The 15,681-nt window shown below is 43.9% G+C and overlaps 1 protein-coding gene across 5 annotated transcripts in view; it reads left to right on the top strand.

Annotated features, from left to right (window-relative positions):
• The window catches only part of FEZ1 (fasciculation and elongation protein zeta 1), a 114,384-nt gene that overhangs the window by 33,981 nt on the left and 64,722 nt on the right, over positions 1-15,681 (top strand). For all 5 annotated transcript variants that reach the window (XR_012423874.1, XR_010581058.1, XM_074015571.1 and 2 more), the window contains exon 3: positions 1,479-1,602. The gene's annotated coding sequence lies outside the window, so the exon portion shown is untranslated. The remainder of the gene's footprint in view (positions 1-1,478; positions 1,603-15,681) is intronic.

Below are 15,681 nucleotides of genomic sequence, written 5' to 3'. Positions count from 1 at the left end.
GGAGAAATACCGCCTGTACTAAAAATACAAAATTGGCAGGGGGCGGGGGGCGGGGTAGTGTCGAATGCCTGTAATCCCAGCTACCTGGGAGGCTGAGGCAAGAGAATCGCTTGAACCCGGGAGCTGGAGGTTGTGGTGAGCCAAGATCACGCCACTGCACTCCAGCCTGGGCAACAAGAGCAAAACTCCATCTCCAAAAATAAAAATAAAATAAAATGCTTCCCATCTAATTTAGCATGTCAAAATCCTGTTTACCTCTCTCTTGGATGCTTCAGGGGCCCTGTGTAATATCCCAGAATTAGAGGTCAGGAAAGACAATTTTGAAGATGAACTTTGATTTCAGGAGGCCTGTCAAACATGTTAAAGGTTTAAAACACTTGATATTATAAAGTAGGATTCCAGGTCACAATAAGTCATTCATTTAGTCAAAATGATGACTCAAACATTTTCAAAAAGCAAAAACCTTTATTAATTGATGGAGGGAAGATTTAGCTTTCCAAACAATCTGTCTCTTGTCATTCCCTTGTTTTGCCTGTTTATTCAAAAGGCAAACAAAAATCTTTCATTATCCTTTAATATTACATGAAAATCTTGTTCAAGAGAGAAAGCCAAATTTCATCCTTGTATAAGTGCACTGTTAATGTCAACTCAATTTTTTAATAAAACATTATAGAAAAAACTGTTCAGTCTTTATTTATTTTTTATTTTTTATTTTTTTGAGACGGAGTCTCGCTCTGTCGCCCAGGCTGGAGTGCAGTGGCGCGATCTCAGCTCACCTCCGCCTCCCAGGTTCACACCATTCTCCTGCCTCAGCCTCCTGAGTAGCTGGGACTACAGGCGCCTGCCACCACGCCCAGCTAATTTTTTTTTTGTTTTGTATTTTTAGTAGAGACAGGGTTTCACTATGTTAACCAGGATGGTCTTGATATCCTGACCTCGTGATCCGCCTGCCTCAGCCTCCCAAAGTGCTGGGATTATGGGCGTGAGCCACCACACCTGGCCAAACGTTAGCAAAAAATGGACAGCTATTCAGTCTTAATCAATTTGACCATAAGGTGAGATTCTCATAAACCTTGTATAACCTTTTACAAATTGTTGTTAAAGAGTAGATCGGTGCTCTCAGAAAACCCTATTTGGCTTTCATTCCAATGTTCAATTTAAATTTAGTCAATATGTTCACACATAGAATTTCTTTCACAAGATTAATTTTTCACAAACCTTCCACAACTTGCTCAAACCTTTAGCTTTATCCTACATAATTTAAAACAATCCTTTAACCCTGTAGACTAGGCAAAAATTTACATTCCCATGCCTTCTTGTAATCTTTTAGTAAAAGCGCATTTCAGTTTCCTCACACACCTTTCAAATAAAACTGTTTTTTCCCACAAGTCTCAATTACATGTTACAATGTTAACTCTTACCAATTTTTTTTTTTTAATGAAAAATCTGGTAAGTAAGTAATTGTAATTATGTACTAGGTGTGGAGCCCAGGACACCAGACAGAAGTACACATAAAGTCTGACTCTTTCCAGCATTACCAGGCGGAATGGCTAACTACACATGTCCTCAGGCCTTACGTAGAATCTAATGGCTCCAAAGCAGGTAAGTTGAACAATTTTCAAAGGTTAAAGAAGCAGTTTATTACCTTAAAGAATTTAGCAAATCTATGGCCAGGCGCAGTGGCTCACACCTATAATCCCAGCACTTTGGGAGGCCAAGGCGGGTGGATCATGAGGTCAGGAGATTGAGACCATCCCGGCTAACACGGTGAAACCCTGTCTCTACTAAAAATACAAAAAATTAGCTGGGCATTGTGGCGGGTGCCTGTATTCCCAGTTACCTGGGAGGCTGAGGCAAGAGAATGGCGTGAACCCAGGAGGCAGAGCTTGCAGTGAGCCGAGATCGAGACACTGCACTCTAACCTGGGCGACAGAGCGAGACTCCGTCTCAAAAAAAAAAAAAAAAATTACCTCAGATCCCACTTTTTTTTTTTTTTAAATGAACCCTGTTTACTCAGCTTCAACAATTTTCAACATTTTACGGCCGGGCGCGGTGGCTCACGCCTGTAATCCCAGCACTTTGGGAGGCTGAGACGGGCGGATCACGAGGTCAGGAGATCGAGACCATCCTGGCTAACACGGTGAAACCCCGTCTCTACTAAAAAATACAAAAAACTAGCCGGGCGAGGTGGCGGGCGTCTATAGTCCCAGCTACTCGGGAGGCTGAGGCAGGAGAATGGCGTGAACCCGGGAGGCAGAGCTTGCAGTGAGCTGAGATCCGGCCACTGCACTCCAGCCTGGGTGACAGAGCGAGACTCTGTCTCAAAAAAAAAAAAAAAAAAAAAAAACATTTTACGAATCTTCTTTCATTTATCCTCCCCACCCTAAGGTTTGTGAGAGTCTTTTAAATGCAAATCCTAGATATTGTATAATTTCCTTTTTTTTAATACTTTATGTTCTAGGGAACATATGCACAATGTGCAGGTTTGTTACATATGTATACATGTGCCATGTTGGTGTGCTGCACCCATTAACTCTTCATTTATATTAGGTATATCTCCAAATGCTATCCCTGACCCCTCCCCCCACCCCACAGCAGGCCCCGGTGTGTGATGTTCCCCTTCCTGTGTCCAAGTGTTCCCATTGTTCAGGTCCCACCTGTGAATGAGAACATACGGTGTTTGGTTTTCTATTCTTGTGATAGTTTGCTGAGAATGATGGTTTCCAGCTGCATCCATGTCCCTACAAAGGACATTAACTCATCCTTTTTAATGGCTGGATAGTATTCCATGGTGTATATGTGCCACATTTTCATAATACAGTCTGTCATTTGATGGATATTTGGGTTGGCTCCAAGTCTTTGCTATTGCGAATAGTGCTGCAGTAAACATACATGTGCATGTGTCTTTATAGCAGCATGACTTATAATCCTTTGGGTATATTCTCAGTAATGGGATGGCTGGGTCAAGTGGTATTTCCAGTTCTAGATCCTTGAGGAATCGCCACAATGTCTTCCACAATAGTTGAACTAGTTTACAGTCCCACCAACAGTGTAAAAGTGTTCCTATTTCTCCACATCCTCTCCAGCACCTGTTGTTTCCTGACTTTTTAATGATCGCCATTCTAACTGGTGTGAGATGGTATCTCATTGTGGTTTTGATTTGCATTTCTCTGATGGCCAGTGATGATGAGCATTTTTTCATGTGTCTGTTGGCTGCATAAATGTCTTCTTTTTCTTCTTTTGACAAGTGTCTGTTCATATCCTTTGCCTACTTTTTGATGGGGTTGTTTGATTTTTTTCTTGTAAATTTGTTTGAGTTCTTCGTAGGTTCTGGATATTAGCCCTTTGTCAGATGAGTAGATTGCAAAAACTTTCTCCCATTCTGTAGGTTGCCTGTTCACTCTGATGGTAGTTTCTTTTGCTGCGCAGAAGCTCTTTAGTTTAATTAGATCCCATCTGTCAATTCTGACACTGTCTACCTGGAGATGGCATTAGATCCCACCGGTTGAGGGCTCCATCCCACAAGACTGCCCACTACTTCCGATACCAGTTGTAAGCTCCATATTGTTTTACTTGTGCTTCTGACCAGTCAGAAATACATTGGGCTTCCCAAAACCCTCTCAGTGGGTTTGATTTATTTGCTAAAGTAGCTCACAGAACTCAGGGAAATACATTTACTGGTTTATTATAAAATATATTACAAAGGTTACAGATAAAGGGATGCATAGGGTGAGTTATGGGGGAAGGCACATGGTGTTTCCATGCTCTCTCTGGGTATGGCACCCTCCAGGAACCTCCATGCATTTAGCTATCCAGAAGCTCCCTGAAGCCAGCTGTTCTGGGTTTTTATGGAAGCTTCATTGTGTAAGCATGATTGATTAAATCATCGGCCATGAGTGATCAACTTGACCTTCAACCTCTCACCCCTTCCCAGAGGTTTGGGGGTGAGGTTGAAAGTCCCAACCCTCTAATGATGCTTTGGTCTTTCTAGTGACCAGCCCCCATCCTGAAGTTACCCAGGGCCCGCCAGTCACCAGTCAACTCAATAGTATACATAAAGACACTGATGACTTTGGAGGTTCCAAGGATTTTAGGAGTTGTATGACAGGAGACAGGAACAAAAACCAAATATATATTTCACAATATCCCATAAAGCCTCAAAGGAATTGGAAAAGAAATTCTGATCCATGCTACAATATGAATAAACCTTGAAAATATTATGCTAAATGAAAGAAGCCAGACACAAAAGGACAAATATTGTATGACTCCTTTTTTTTTTTTTTCCTCTTAAGACGGAGTCTCGCTCTGTCGCCCAGGCTGTAGTGCAGTGGTGTGATCTCGGCTCACTGCAAGCTCTGCCTCGCGGATTCAGGCCATTCTCCTGCCTCAGCCTCCTGAGTAGCTGGGACTACAGGTGTCTGCCACCACGCCTGGCTAATTTTTTGTATTTTTAGTAGAGATGGGGTTTCACCGTGTTAGCCAGGATGGTCTCGATCTCCTGACCTCATGATCCACCTGCCTCGGTCTCTCAAAGTTCTGGGATTACAGGGGTGAGCCACCACACCCAGCCCCGTATGACTCCTTTTATATAAGGTACCTAGAATAGTCAAATTTATGAAGACAGCAAGAACAATGGTGGTGTCCCCAGGGCTGGGGCAAGGGGGTAAGGGGATATTATTGTTTAATAGCTACAGATTTTCAGTTGGGGATGATGAAAAGTTCTGCAGTTGGATAGTGGCTCTGGTTGTACAACAATGTGATGTATTTAATGCCACTAAACCATACACTTTAAACTGGTTAAAATGGTAACATTTTATGTTATATATATATTTTAACAGTTAAAAACAAAAAAACAAGGACAGGCATAGTGGCTCAAGCCTGTAATCCCAGCACTTTGGGAGGCCGAGGTGGGCAGGTCACTTGAGGTCAGGAGTTCGAGACCAGCCCGGCCAACATGGTGAAACCCCGTCTCTACTAAAAATACAAAAATGAGCCAGGCATGGTGGCACATGCCTGTAATCCCAGCTACTCAGGAGGCTGAAGAAGGAGAATTGCTTGAACCTGGGAGGCAGAGGTTGCAGTAAGCTGAGATCACACCACTGTACTCCAGCCTGGGTGACAAACCGAGACTCCATCTCAAAAAAACACCAAAAACCAAAAAACAAAACTAATAGCCATTTCCCAAACACTACCAGCCCAATCTGTTGGTAGCATGATGCTGAGTTTACTATTTACCACAGTAAGGAAGAACACCACCTGAACAGAGCTTTGGGAATTCTCAGAAGGGGAAGGTAAGACCAAAATTTATTGGTCTAGTAACTGGCCACTGAATATTAAAACATTTTTTATTGAGAATTGGAAGTTTGGTTTAAGGCATTTCTTTCAATACAGGGTTCTTGATAAGGGTTGAGTAGGAATCATAATAAAACTGTAGGAGTGAAGGAAATATTTCCCTCTCCCTACAAAGGTTTGACTCTGCTGAAATTAACTGACAATAGATTAACATGAGAAAAGGCATGCAAATTTATTAATGTGCATAAGAATGGGAGTCATACAAAATATGAGACTCAAACAAGGACGAGATTATTGAGGCTTAAATAACCTCTTCAGAGGTGTGCAGTGGTATACACCTGTAGTTTCAGCTAATTGAGAGGCTGAGGCAGGAAGATCCCTGGAGCCCAGGAAATGGACCAGCCTACTCAGCAAGACCCTGTCTCAATAAATAAATAAATAAGAAAAGTTGCATGCTGGGCTTAATACCTAGGTGATGGGTTGATAGGTGCAGCAAACCACCATGGCACACATTTACCTATGTAACAAACCTGTACATCCTGCACATGTACCATGGAACTTTAAAATTAATAGAAAAAGAAGGAAAGAAAAAAGCAAATCCTCTTCACAGGGGAGAGGAAAAGGAGATGTATAGATGATTTTGAGGGGTGGCAAATGATCTTCAGTGAAACTTGTCATGCGCATCCATGTGAAGAGACCACCAAACAGGCTTTGTGTGAGCAATAAAGCTTTTTAATCCCCTAGGTGCAGGCGGGCTGAGTCCGAAAAGAGAGTCAGCAAAGGGAGATAAGGGTGGGGCCGTTTTATAGGATTTGGGTAGGTAAAGGAAAATTACCATCAAAGGGGGGTTGTTCTCTGGTGGGCAGGAGTGGGGGTCACAAGTTGCTCAGTGGGGGAGCTTTTTGAGCCAGGATGAGCCAGGAAAAGGACTTTCACAAGGTAATGTCATCACTTAAGGCAAGGACCGGCCATTTTGACTTCTTTTGTGGTGGAATGTCATCGGTTAAGGCGGGGCAGGGTATTTTCACTTCTTTTGTGATTCTTCAGTTACTTCAGGCCATCTGGGCTTATTCGTGCAAGTCACAGGGAATGGGATGGCTTGGCTTGGCTTGGGCTCAGAGGCCTGACAAAACTTAATGAACCCAAAGAAGAGACAATGGACTGGGACAAAGTTCCTCTGAGTTCTTGGGGAGGTGGTGGCAAAGTTTTGGAAGATGAGGGCAGAACTGCACTGTGAACAAGGGTTGTCTTATGCAGATAACGTCTCCCAGGTAAGCTCTTGGAGCTGTCCTCAGAAGAATAGAGGAGGAGTCTGTGTAGGCATGGTGATGACTTTTAGTCTCTTCACTTTTCTGGTAGTTTTTCCTGGTTGAAACTCCTAGGCTAGGAGGTCTTAAAACAATTGCGTCCTTTTGGATAGAAATTTCTTCTGACGGCTAACCTTTCCTTGTTCTTTAATGAGATTCTTAGGACAGGAGGTCTTAAAACAATTGCAGTTCTTTTGGATAGAAATTTCTTCAGTCAGGCCAGGTGTGATGGTTCATGCCTGTAATCCTAGAACTCTGGGAGGCCAAGATGGGTGAATCACTTGAGGCCAGGAGTTTGAGACTATCTTGGAAAATATGGCAAAACCCTGTCTCTACTAAAAATACAAAAAATTAGCCAGGTGTGGAGGTGTGTGGCTGTGGTCCCAGCTACTCGGAAGACTGAGGCACAAGAATTGCTTAAACCCAGGAGTCATAGGTTAGAGTGGGCTGAGATTGTGCCACTGCAGTCCATGGCATATTCAAAGAGTTATGCAATCATCACTATGATCTAGTTTTATTTTATTTTTAAAACTATGCATAAATAACTTTAATGATCTAATTTTAGATCATGTTTTTTGCCTCCAAAATAAACTGTCCATTAGCCATCACTCCCATTCCTATCTCACTGCCCTAACCCTAGGCAAACATTACTTTCTCTTTATTTTATTTCATTTTTAGACATGATCTCAGTCTGTCGCATAGGCTGGAGTGCAGTGGTGCAATCGTGCCTCACTACAGCCTGCAAGTCCAGGGCTCAGGCAATCCTCTCACCTCAGCTTCCCAAGTAGCTGAGACCCCAGGCACATGCCATCCTGTTCAGCTACTTTTAAAATTTTTTGTAGAGACAAAGTCTTGCTTTGTTGCCCAGGCTGGTTTCAAACTCCTGGCCTCAAGCGATCCACTAGCCTCAGCTTCTCAAAGTATTGGGATTACAAAGGTGTGAGCTACCACACCTGGCCCAAACACTGCTTTCTCTATAGATGCCTATTCTGGACATTTTTAAATTGCTTGATGGGGTCACTTTGTCTACTACACTGACAAAACCAATTCACTGAGACTGTGGTATTGTAGTAAAGAAAGAGTTTAATTGGCCGGGCGCGGTGGCTCAAGCCTGTAATCCCAGCACTTTGGGAGGCCGAGACGGGCGGATCACGAGGTCAGGAGATCGAGACCATCCTGGCTGACACGGTGAAACCCCGTCTCTACTAAAAAATACAAAAAAAAAAAAACTAGCCGGGCGAGGTGGCAGGTGCCTGTAGTCCCAGCTACTCAGGAGGCTGAGGCAGGAGAATGGCGTGAACCCAGGAGGCAGAGCTTGCAGTGAGCCGAGATCTGGCCACTGCACTCCAGCCTGGGCGGCAGAGCGAGACTCTGTCTCAAAAAAAAAAAAAAAAAAAAAAAGAAAGAGTTTAATTGACACTAGGCTAGCCATGTGGTAGACAGAGTTATTAGTCAAATCAGTTTCCTGGAAGGCTCAAAGGTTATGGTTTTTCAAGGATAGTTTGGTGGGCAGGGGGCTAGGGAATGAGTGCTGATGATTGGTTGGGGAATTAATCATAGGGGTGTGGAAAATGGTCTTTGTGTGCTGAGTCTGCAATTGGGTTGAGGGCTACAGGACCAGTTGAGTCATGAGTCAGGAGTCTAGGTGGTGTCAGTCTGAAAAACATCTCAAAAGATTCTACAACAGTGACGTTATCTACAGAATTTTGTTATGTTGAACTTTCTGCTTTTATTAGCTATCAATAAAAAAATGGGTATAGCTGTCAATAAAAAAATCCCAAATAAAGGAAACTGTGTTTCAAAAATGATGTTCTACAACTATGTGAGACAAACCAGTAACAACAAAAACTGTATATTTTAAAAAGAAGAAATAAATAATTTGATTTTGGAATTGTGAATGATTTTTTTTTCTTATTTACTTTATTTTATTTTGGAGATGAAGTTTTGCTCTTGTAGCCGAGGCTGGAGTACAATGGCGTGATTGCTCACTGCAACCTCCGCCTCCTGGGTTCAAGCGATTCTCCTGCCTCATCCTCCCGAATAGCTGGGATTACAGGCATGTGCCACCACGCCGAACTAATTTTTGTATTATTGGTAGAGATGGGGTTTCACCATGTTGTCCAGACTGGTCTCCAACTCCTGACCTCAGGGGATCCGCCTGCCTTGGCCTTCCAAAGTGCTGGGATTATAGACATAAGCCACCATGCCCGGCTACTTTATTTTTTAAGTTTACACTAACATATAATTGTTTCTATTTGAGAAAAACAAACTGAGTTAAAAAAAAAAAATGTGGCATGGCCTAAGATAGCCTACCCAGGGAGAAACTCCAGCAGGAGAAAAGCAGTTTCTCTGACAAGTTATCCAACTTAAGAGGCAGCAGGGCATGGCTTGCATTTTGCCAGTTTCCTTAATAGACAAAGAGCACAGATGTATTAGTGTATTTACGTATTAACATGATGCTCACAATGCGGTGTCTATGTGGACCCCATACAAGGCAAAACAATGGACTTGAACTAGTGCCAGGTGCCTCTCTCCCTAGGTGTAGGGGAAGGAGAACTTGAATAGATGCAGCAGGATTTGGTTCAAGGTCCAGCCTGGAGATATCAGAGCTAACAAGATCCCTTTTGCAGAATCTCCTGGGCTAAGACCAACTCTGTCCCTCCCCTCCTTTTTTTTTTTTTTTTTTTTTTTTTTTTGCCCTAGGAGCAATTTAGTCTCCCTTTCTCTTTTGGTAGATAAAAGCTGCCTGTGGGAATGCAGCAGCTCTTCCTGGTAACCATGGGAACCTTATTGGCATGGCAACCTGGCAGCCATAAGAAAGGCAGCTGGTGGGGCGGAGGGAAGGGAAGAGGTGGGAAGTAGTCCTTAGGAATAGGGGAGGGGAAAGCAGCCTTCCTTCCTGCTCAGAAGAGAAAAAGGAGGAAAGGAAGCCAGCTGGCCCCAAGGAGAATCCCCTGATGAGTTCAAACCTCACTCCTTAATTCAGCTGAGGTGGGCCTTAGAGCAGGGCTGGGAGCCAAAAGTGGAACTAAGATCTAGACCTATTGATATTTTTCTGTTCTGAAGTATAACTCAGGAGCACCAAGAAAAGAGTAGGGGCTGGAGACACAGAGTAAAGGATCCTACAACACGTGTGCAAATTCTGACGTCAAGCTTTGGTTGCAGGCAAAATACCACCCAGAGCTTTTTCGGGCTCTGGAGCCCAAGAACCTTTTATTAAAGACATCTAGGGACAAGGACATTTTCAGGCAGCACCTAAAGCAAGAAAAAAAAAATCTTTGCAATAATGTTGAGAATGTCTGGGAATATAGTAAAAGCAGAAACAAACAAATGAAGGGACAAAGAAACCCCCAGACAGATAAAAAGATTATTTTAAACTGAAAACATTTGAGCTGCAGCAGATGCAGATAGAAATCATATCTGGACTTCCCCTATCTGACTAAGGCAGAGCCTCCCAAAATACAGCTGCCATTAACCCCCCTTCAGGGGAGTTTCAGGTTTGGGAGAATCCCCAGATTTGGTCTAATTCAGCTTCCAGCCAGGAAGAAGACTGTACATTAGCATCAGAATAAAAAAGCCCAATAGAATCTTCCATACATTCCCACTGAAGCCTTAACCACCATTCCCTTTTGTTAAGCTGGTGCAATCACACATACCCCTGGCTATTGTTGCCAGGGATTACCCTTTACTGAGTACTCCCCCATGCATGTGTAAATAATCCTTGTCTTTTCTCCTGTGGATCTGTCTATCATCAATTAATTTGCAGTCCCCCAGGCCCCAAACACACACTACCTCCTAGTTGGTGGAAGAAAAAGCATCTTCCCAACACAAACAAAAACCCATTAGAGACAAATAACTATGGCAGAAGAAGGAGTGAACAGCAGGGTGATTAGCAGAGCCCTGCCAGTACTTGTTTTAGACTCAGCTAAAATCCTTGTCAGTTTTTTAATTTTTATTTATTTACTTTTTTGCGTCAGAGTCTCGCTCTGGTGCCCAGGCTAGAATGCAGTGGTGCAATCTCGGCTCACTGCATCCTCTGCCTCCCAGGTTCAAGCAATTCTCCTGCCTCAGCCTCCTGAGTAGCTGGGATTATAGGTGCCCACCACCACACCCAGCTAATTTTTGTACTTTTAGTAGAGAAAGGGTTTCACTATGTTGGCCAGGCTGGTCTCCTGACCTCAGATAATCTGCTCGCCTCAGCCTCCCAAAGTGCTGGGATTACAGGCGTGAGCCACAGCACCTGGCTCAGTCTTGGCTTTTTTTTTGACAAACATGGTGGGAACGTGGCTGTCCTGAACTTTGAAGTCAGACTGCTCTCTGGGTTAGAACTCCTGCCCTACCCCTTCTTAGCTGTGTGAGCCTTGAACAAATTATCCCATCCCTGAGAGCCTGTTTTTTCATTTTCCCAAACAAAGGGTAATCATACATACTTTATAAGGTCATTGTGCAAATAAAATGAGGTGAAAAGTTTAATAAACAGTATTGTTCGGTAACACTCCTTACATAGTAAGCACATAAATGGCTGCTCTTGTTAACACTACTTGCTCTTCAGAAATGGATCTGTTTGGGTAGTTCTGTAGCATCACCTGAGATCTGACTAAGCTTTTGTTTGCTTATTTGTTTAAGATGCATTGACTTTTTAAAAATCACACCTTTACTGAGATATAATCGCATACCGTAACATTTACCTTTTCATTTATTATTTAGAGACAGAGTCTCGTTTTGCTGCACAGACTAGAGTGCAGTGGTGTGATCATAGCTCACTGCAGCCTCTACCCCTTAGGCTCAAGTGATCCTCCTGCCTTCTTAGTCTCCTAAGTAGCTGGGGCCACAGGTGTGTGCCACCCCACCCAGCTAATTTAAAAAAAAAAAAACAACACTTGTTTGTAGAGATGGGGTCTTACTATGTTGGCTAGTCTGGTCTTGAACTCCTGACTTCAAGCAATCTTCCTGCCTTGGCATTCCAAAGTGCTGGGATTATAAGCATGAGCCATAGCATCCAGCCACTTTTGTGTGTGTGTGTGTGTGTGTGTGTGTGTGTGTGTGTGTGTGTGTGAGATGGAGTTTCGCTCTTGTTGCCCAGGCTGGAGTGCAATGGCGCGATCTTGGCTCACCACAACCTCCACCTCCCAGGTTCAAGCAATTCTCCTGTCTCATCCTCCCAAGTAGCTGGGATTACAGGCATGTGCCACCCTATCTGGCTAATTTTGTATTTTTGGTAGAGACAGGGTTTCTCCATGTTGGTCAGGCTGGTCTCAAACTCCCAACCTCAGGTGATCTGCCCACCTCGGCCTCCCAAAGTGCTGGGATTACAGGCATGAGCCACCACACCCAGCCAGCCACCCTTTTAAAGTACACAATTGGCCGGGCACGGTGGCTCAAGCCTGTAATCCCAGCACTTTGGGAGGCCGAGACGGGCGGATCACGAGGTCAGGAGGTCGAGACCATCCTGGCTAACACGGTGAAACCCCGTCTCTACTAAAAATACAAAAAAAAATAAGCCGGGCGAGGTGGCGGGCGCCTGTAGTCCCAGCTGCTCGGGAGGCTGAGGCAGGAGAATTGTGCGAACCCGGGAGGCGGAGCTTGCAGTGAGCGGAGATCTGGCCACTGCACTCCAGCCTGGGCGACAGAGCCAGACTCCGTCTCAAAAAAAAAAAATAAAATAAAATAAAATAAAGTACACAATTCAGTGGCTTTTAGTATAGTCACAGAGTTGTGCAACAATCACATAACTACTTACTTTTACTATCTACCACAATTTAATTTTAGTGCATTTTCATTATCCCGCTCCCCTCCCAAACTAAAGAAACCACACATCCATTAGCAGTCACTCTCCACAACCCCTGGCAACCACCAATCTACTTTATGTTTCTATTGTGAAAAGAAATTACAGTTTGGGACCCCAAAGTCATTCAGCCAAAGGGAAAAGTAAAAAATCAGATATGCATTTGTGTCTGGCAGGTCTGCACCTGTAAAGATAATCTATCAATTTGCATGCCATAGTGATGTTTTAACTGCTTACCAGGAATTTCCTTGTGGGCAAAATATGGCGAAATTCTCAGTGAGCTGTTAAAATGTCACTATGGCAATGCAAATTGTTAGGTCATCTTTACAGATACAGGCCTGCCAGACACAAATGAGTATCTGATTTTTCCTTTACCCCATTTTGTCTGTGTTATCTTATGTAACATGCAGATTCCCCACATTTTTCCTCTGCCCCTTTTGCTTATGTGAAAACTGTGTGCTTCTCAATATCCCACACTTTCCCCTTTAAATTTGAAGCCTCAAAATCATCTTCAGAGAAAGGCATAGACCTGTCTCCAGGATGAGTCCTTAACTTTGGCAAATAAATCTCCCAAAATGATTGAGACTTGTCTCGTTTTCTTCAATTGACACTATGTAGACATTTCATGTACATGAAATTATATAACATGTACCTTTCTGTGTCTGCTATGTTTCACTCAACATAATGCTTTCAAGCTTATCTATGTTGTAGCATTGTATCAGTATTTTGTTCTTTTTATGGCTGAATAACATTTCATTGCATGGATATACCACAATTTGTTTATCCATTTATCCCTTGATGGACATTTGGGTTTGTAGGAGTGAAAGGAACTTTCCTTCCACCCTTTAAAGGCTTGATAATCTCTGGAATAAACTTGACAGCAGACAGATTAACAGGAAAAAAGGCTTACAAATTTATTACGTGCATACATATAGGAGTTCCACAAAATATGAGACACAAAGAAGGGCCAGATGGTTGAAGCTTAAATAGCATTGTGAGCTACAGAAAGAATTAGCTTGGCATGGTGGCTCACACCTGTAATCCCAGCACTTTGGGAGGCTGAGGTGGGAGGATGGCTTGAGCCCAGTAGTTCCAGATCAGCCTGGCCAATGTGGCAAAACCCTACCTCTACCAAAAATGCAAAACTTAGCTGGGTGTGGTGGCATGCCCCTGTAGTCCCAACTACTCACGTGGCTGAGGTAGGAGGATCACTCGAACCAGGGAGGTCAAGGCTGCAGTGAGTACAGTGAGCTGTAATTGAACCCACTGCACCCTAACCTGGGCAACAGAGTGAGACCTTGTCTCAAAAAAAAAAAAAAAGAATTAGAAGCTAGAAGCTTGAAGACTCCTAGATGGTGGTGGCAACAAGTTATGGGAGAGTGAGGGGAGGAAGAGCACTGCAAGCAAAGGTTGTCTTATTATGCAGAAGAAGTCTCAGGTAGCTCTCAGAAGCACAGGTGAAAAGTCTGTCTGAAGGCTTTTCAGGGGCATGATGTCCTAGATGTGGAGACGTTTAGTCTCCTCTCTTATAGATCCTATAGATTCCAGGGAGCGGGTTCATAACACTTCATTTCTTCTGGAGGGACTTCTCTTAGTCAGATAAAGGAAATATCAGAGAAAGTGCTTCCCTAAGCTTTGGGAGAAAAAGAGAATCAAGAGATAGTAAGCAGGGAAAGGTCAGAGAGACCTTGGTTCTGAGGCCCCTTCCTTTTTTTAAAAAATTTTTTTGGCCGGGCGCGGTGGCTCAAGCCTGTAATCCCAGCACTTTGGGAGGCCGAGACGGGCGGATCACGAGGTCAGGAGATCGAGACCATCCTGGCTAACATGGTGAAACCCTGTCTCTACTAAAAAATACAAAAAAACTAGCCGGGTGAGGTGGCGGGCGCCTGTAGTCCCAGCTACTCAGGAGGCTGAGGCAGGAGAATGGCGTGAACCCGGGAGGCGGAGCTTGCAGTGAGCTGAGATCCGGCCACTGCACTCCAGCCTGGGTGACAGAGCGAGACTCCGTCTCAAAAAAAAAAAAAATTTTTTTTGCTTTTGTTTTGTTTTGTTTGAAATGGGGTCTTGCTCTGTCACCCAGGCTGGAATGCAGTGGCACCATTACAGCTCACTGCAGCTTCACCTTCCCAGGCTCAGGTGATTCTCCCACCTCAGCCCCCCAGGTAGCTGGGACCACAAGCATGTGCCACCATATCCAGCTAATTTTTAAATTTTTTTGTAGAGACAGGGTCTCACTATATAGCCCAGGCTGGCCTTAGGCCCCTGGGCTCAAACGATTCTTCCCACCTTGGCCTCCCAAAATGCTAGGATTACAGGTGTGAGCCATTGTACTCTGCCAGAGGCTGCTTCTGTAGTTCAAAGTACTCAGCATTTCAAAGTGCCATATTTTCTGACCCCCAAAGGTTGTTTCGACTTTTTTGGTTATGATGAATAAAGCTGCTATGTACATTTGTGTACATGTTTTGTATGTATGTATTGATCAAGTTTTATTTAATGATTTATCAGATCTAATGGCCTACATGGTATGATCAGGTAAAGGAATGGGAAATACAAAAGAGCAACTGATGCTCTTTTGTTCTTGTGTTTCCAATTGGAGTGGCGAGCCACTTTCACTACCTTTAGTTTATTTTTCTTAATCTACTTTGCAAGCCACTCTCATGTCCTATGTCAGTTGGAGTGTGAGTTTTCATCGGAATTGGCGAGCCACTCTTGCCGCCCCAGCCCCTCTGGGTCGGATTAGTAGTCACACCCCTGGAGATGATCAGGCTCCTCTTCTGTCCTTATGGGACGGGTCCTGTCTTGGTCCTCAATACTTTACCACAGTTCCTGAAGCGCACTGTTTCTGGAATTGTCCTGTAGCCTCTCAAGTTTTGTTGTGCTGCTGGGCAGGGGCGCCGGGTCATGGGAGAGCTGATTTCCTTTCCGAGCTGAAGTTCTCCTGGTGGCACCTGGGTCACAGGTTTCCTTTGACCTGGGGCTCCAGACCCACAGGCAAAGGAGACAGTAAATCTGCCATCTCCACTTCTCCTGGCTGGCTCTCCAAGAAATGTTGTGGGACACAGAGGACTAGAGAGACTAGTACAGGTGAATACAGGAGGATATTTATTTTAAGGTAAGCACTGGCTCAACTTTTGAGATGTAAATCCACTGAGTCACTGTGTACCTTGAAATACATGTTTTAAGATCTCAAATATTTATTTGAGATCACTCAGGTAGATCTCAAATTCCTGAGCTTAAGTGATACACCCGCCTTGGCCTCCCAAAGTGTTGGGATTACAGGCCTGAGCCAGTGCACCT

This window comes from Macaca fascicularis, chromosome 14, assembly GCF_037993035.2.
Source record: "Macaca fascicularis isolate 582-1 chromosome 14, T2T-MFA8v1.1".
Taxonomy (NCBI): domain Eukaryota; kingdom Metazoa; phylum Chordata; class Mammalia; order Primates; family Cercopithecidae; genus Macaca; species Macaca fascicularis.
Note: the sequence above shows the minus strand (reverse complement) of the source record. Positions and strands in the feature narration are given on the sequence as shown.